The 5,267-nt window shown below is 28.8% G+C and overlaps 1 long non-coding RNA gene across 1 annotated transcript; it reads right to left on the bottom strand.

Moving 5' to 3' along the window:
* Positions 1–254: 254 nt before the first annotated feature.
* LOC133528452 (uncharacterized) lies at positions 255–5,049 on the bottom strand. The gene is made up of 6 exons (XR_009800998.1): positions 4,615–5,049; positions 3,196–3,269; positions 2,622–2,690; positions 2,266–2,325; positions 1,584–1,657; positions 255–340 (listed from the first exon to the last, which is right to left on the bottom strand). It is a non-coding gene; the product is annotated as an uncharacterized LOC133528452 (long non-coding RNA).
* Positions 5,050–5,267: the final 218 nt, after the last annotated feature.

The following is a 5,267-nucleotide window of genomic DNA, read 5'->3' on the forward strand; positions in this document are numbered from 1 at the left end:
GTAAATACACTAGACGATCACATGGCCAAATTTATTTATTTTCCTATTTTTATTTAATCCTGGTTGAATTTTAGTTAATTAGTTTAGTAGTAGATGGGGTAAGGTACATTTTTGGTGCCGGAATGACCAGGATTATATATATATAAATAGTTTATTACATAGAGTAGCCTCGTCGGCTACATTTTTGCTGCCATAAGAAAACTAGAATGTGAACAATATGATTTGGATTTCTCTTGAAATTTTTAAATTATATCTATATATTATAATATTATCAATATAATTTTTTCTCCTCTTGGCTTCACTCTATCGATGTAACTTGCATTGTAGGGACTAATATTACCTGAAACAAACAAAAAAATACATTAGTATAAATAGTCAATTAAAAATTGCTAAAACTAAAATGCGTTATGCGAGTCCAAACAAAAAGATAGCGTGCGATAGTTTCGTTTTCATTAAACAAATGTGCATATATGTATATGTACGGATGTATACATATACGTTTTTCTACCAACACAGTGTAGAAATCCAGTGAGTGTTTAAAAAGTGACTAAATTATGTTTTTAGTTTATAAAATTAAAAATTCATGTATAAAATAAGTGTTAAATAAGTGTGTTTAATAAGTGTTTAAATAAGTGAAATAAGTGTTAAATCAGTGTTATAAAGTGAATAAAATTATTAAAAATAAATAAAATGGAGAGGGCCACAAGGAAGCGAACGGCCGCAGCTAAATCAAAATCTACGCGTCAAAGCATACAACAAGCTACGCCATCTGTCGAGAAAAGCATTACTAAACGTATTAATCAAAAAGCACGAGTAGCTCGTGGAATTATAAAAAAGAAATCGGATGTAAGACGTGGATTGTTCTATCACTTGCTGAAACAGACTGAACAGAAAATGACAGAGGGGCTTAGTCAGTTACGGAACGAGCTTGCAACGGCAATTAGTCCTGTACAAGTGGAAGCTATAGAAACAGCAGATACAACATCACAACAACCATTAGAAGATACACAGTGTACTGAAATAGTTTCAGGCAGTGAAAACGAGCTATCTGCTGAAGAGAAGAAGACTATTATATACAATATTAAAAACGCAAATATTGAACGTCCCAAGTTTAATCAAAGTTTTAGACTGATTCAATTTCAAATAGGGGATTGGGTTAAAATAAAAAAGTTAAATAAATCAAATGCTCAGCAAAAGATTACAAAAAAGTTCGAATCAATTTATGAAGGTCCTTATGTAATTGCAGCAATTCCCTATTCAAACGTATATATTCTAGTTGATCCATACACGAATTTATTCAGAGGGAAATATAATGCAATTCATTTGTCAAGATATTATAAAGGTAAATTGAGTAAAAATAGCTGATCCGGCGAACGTAATGTTTGACTGAAATTAATGATTATAAATAAAAACATTTATACTTCATATTGTTGTGGTTCAATATAAAAAGATTAGACTAGAAAAATAATTGTTAGAATCAAATAATAGTTATAAAATAGAATAAATATTAAAATGATAAGTGTATTAGATATTAAGTCATATTTTTGTATCCTTAAAAATAAAAGTAATATTTTTGTACTTACCAAGTCTAGAGTAGAAGAACACTGGTTCTTGGGGTCGCGGGTCGAGTGTAGAGATGCTGAATGTGGTAGTTTAGCTGAAATTATTAATATTTTTATTATTATTTAGTGTTACCAAAAATGTTTACAAAAGTAATATTGTTATAGAGTCTTTTAATAATTACTTATAAAAATAAATAACAAACGACAAATTAGGTTTAATTTTTTTTAAATGTAAATTAAATAGGTAGGTTAGAATAGGGTCTTCAATCCACATCCGGCTTAATAGTAGTCTGTATGTGTGGAAGTAACACTATTCACATATACAAGTCGCTTCATTCAATTATACACAGCGTAGGAAATAAAATGAATGAACTTGATTTGTGTATTGTTCATAAAAATGGAGTGTATTAATCATAAAAAATACATATATTACCCTATAAGCTTGTATATTAAAGAGTTGGGCTACTTTATGTTACCCGAAGGCACAAATAGAGTTAGTGGAATTTTCGGAAAAAAAATATATATATATATAGTTTCAATTAACAATTTATATATTTAAACTAAAGAGAGACTAAGACTAGCAGTAATGATTTTTAGTTCATAAAATGATTTTAAAAATATATATTAATCATACATAGTATCATATTACATAATATTATCTGGGAAAAAAGTTATGTTAATATCAAGTAAGCAATTTAATTACCTCAAAATAAAATAACAGGACAGCATTCAGTGGCACTCGATACCTCGTTACTTGGAACATCTGAAAATTGGAAAGTATCCAGTTTAAACAGAGAACAAAGACGTTTTGTATTTATTTTCGTAGATTAAGATTTCAATATATCATAAAGAAACTAAAATTATCAAAACAATTTTAATTATATATACGAGAATATCACTTTTTGGAACAAAAAAAAATTTGGTTATGCGGAATTAGTTTGAAAATAATTACAGTAAATATTTGGTTATTGCGATGAAATTCATTAAGTTTGTTTTATTTAATAAATAAATGAACAAAATGAAATAAAAAAACTGCTAGGTTAGGAAAAGTATACTTACTTATAAAATGTCGTCATATAATTAGGAGGACTAATTACATATCAGCTTACTCAAAAACGCCTTACGTATCTGAAATCATATTTAAGCAAAAATTTGAAAACCGTAAAATTAATACATGTGTTAAAAATAGCTGACGCTCAAGGCGAGACGCGTTTGGCCACTTAAAGGGTCGGGGAAAAAAAGGGTCGCAGGTACTCCTTAATACGTCTTGTTTTGTGTTATCAAATTTCATTCATATTATATAGGCAATAGAGTTCACTTAAAACAAGTAAGTAGGCGTAACAACACTTTCTTATCAGTATCTATAGTGCAAACAGAACAGACTTCAGAAGAAAAAAGAATAGATTGTAGGCCAATGAGTTAAATTTTTTTCATCATACCTATATATATGAACTAATAACATAATGGCAACAGGATAGTATTATAGCATAGATATAAACTAAATATGTAGTTTAAATTAACATTACGGTAAACTAATATATACTGAAATAACTGAACGTGTCCTACCTAGTTGACATTTTTAGGAAAAAATGTTCTGAAAAAAAGAGAGTAAAGAAAATAGTGTATTACTTACCTAAAGGGTAGATTCAGGGTCACCCAACTCATCCAGCAACCCGGATTCATTTTTCTTTTGGCGATTTCATTTTTCTGTAATAAGAAATGTTTTCTTTTAACATTACAAGAGTTTTGGAATAATAATTAAAAGATTATTAAAATAAAATATTTGACAAAACATACATATAATTGTAGTTATACCTTAAATCTGCGAAGACGATCCTTGAAATTTCTTATTTTCATAGTCAAAATATTAAATAAAAATAAAAAAAAGGTTTATCATTTTTGCACAGTTTTAGTAAGTCCTGGCGAGCAAGTTCGGCCAAAAATTTATCTCCATAGTATATAACTCGTTACTATCCCAAATTATTGGGAACTCACAAATTAAAAGGTCAATCTTAGTAAGTCTCATTTTAAAGAAAAATAATGTACACGTCACAATCACAAGCTAGCACTTCAAAAGGAGTTTGGCTTTGTGTATAACAAATTGACCTGTGGTTTATGCTAGGGGGCGCCACTAGCGCTATACTCTAGCGACGCCATAGACAAAACAAGGGAAATACTCAGTATTTACTGATGTTGCCAGTAAAGAAATTAATTGAAATAAAATATTAAATACAATTCATTGTACAAAAAAAAACATTTACCGATGTATTAATAATGATCTTTGATTTATTACTGAGATTTTTTTTTTAACTCGGGTTTAAGTTAATGGAAATATTCATTAAAACAAAAACATGTTGAAATAATAAAACTTAGAATGTTGCGACCGACAATGCGGCCGGTGATAAAAAAATTGAGACAATAGACGTAAAAGTTTAAGAACAAGTTGAGTGCACATGTTCGGGTCTCTAAAAAAAAAAAATTGCCGATGCGTCGAGGGTTTCTCTACCTGGACTGTAAAATGCGTGGTGGTTTTGAGTACAAGTAAAGGATAGAATGTTATTTAATTGACCTACAGAATACAAATAACACAAGTATTTGATAAAAATGATTTGAATAGTGGTATTGGCCGAATACTGAATATTCAGCAAAAGTGGCCGAATAGGTCAAATACCATATAGTTATCATATGTTTGTGGCATTTCTAGTATTTATAGCATACATGAAAAAAAGAAAATTAAACAGTCTAGAAATAGGTAGTAAAATAATAATAAAATATTACTCTTGATTACTTAAAAGTTAATTAAGTCGTTTAAATACACTTGTTACATTATCATAAAATATGATTAGTATGTTAATTAAATATTTATCTGATACTACAAAGCAAGAGAGGATAAAATTATAATATTCATGGTATTATTCGAAGATAATACTAAATAAATAAGATTTTAAGCTAGAATTGGCGGAAAAAAATAATTTAGCATAAATGAACAAAAATTACCAATTTACAAGATTAGATATGATATAAAAAAAAAAGTAATACATTCAAAACTTACCAATTATTTTCTTCAGCAACAAAATTCATTACACTTCACAATTACATTTCACTTCACGACACAGGGTGAAATTCAAAACTGAGCCAGTGACAACGGTCAGTTTGATCAGAGAGAAGCTTAACACATCCCCTCTGTCACTTCCGGGACGCTTAATTGCGGGGATGCCATGATAAAATATTGAGTTTTAGTGTTGCCATGATAAGATGTAATAACGTAACCTTAAATAAAACGGTACGGTATTAACGTTATCTTAACAAACAACTTCAACTTAAATATAAACAGTTTTGTCAATACACATTACGTTTGATATTGTTATACAATATATAGGAGGGAGCTTGGAGTTGTTTGAAATATTGTTTTTTAAAGTAAGTTTTATTGGATGCATTTTAACTCTGGTTGCATATCGTGACTTTGGCTATCTGTAGAAATGGTCTGGGATAGATTGAGTGAATTGGGAAATGAAAGTCAATGAAAGACGATTAACTATTTAATTATAAGAATAGACTAATGGGTATTTGATGTTTTTGCAAGAAGTGTGTGAAAGTTTGTAATATTTTTGTATATATGGATTTTTACAATTAGACAAATGTCGGATTGCAATCAACCTGGATTTGTTGATATTTTTTATTACAAAGAAATACACAAAATAGTCA

The sequence above is a fragment of the Cydia pomonella genome, chromosome 19, assembly GCF_033807575.1.
Source record: "Cydia pomonella isolate Wapato2018A chromosome 19, ilCydPomo1, whole genome shotgun sequence".
Taxonomy (NCBI): Eukaryota; Metazoa; Arthropoda; class Insecta; order Lepidoptera; family Tortricidae; genus Cydia; species Cydia pomonella.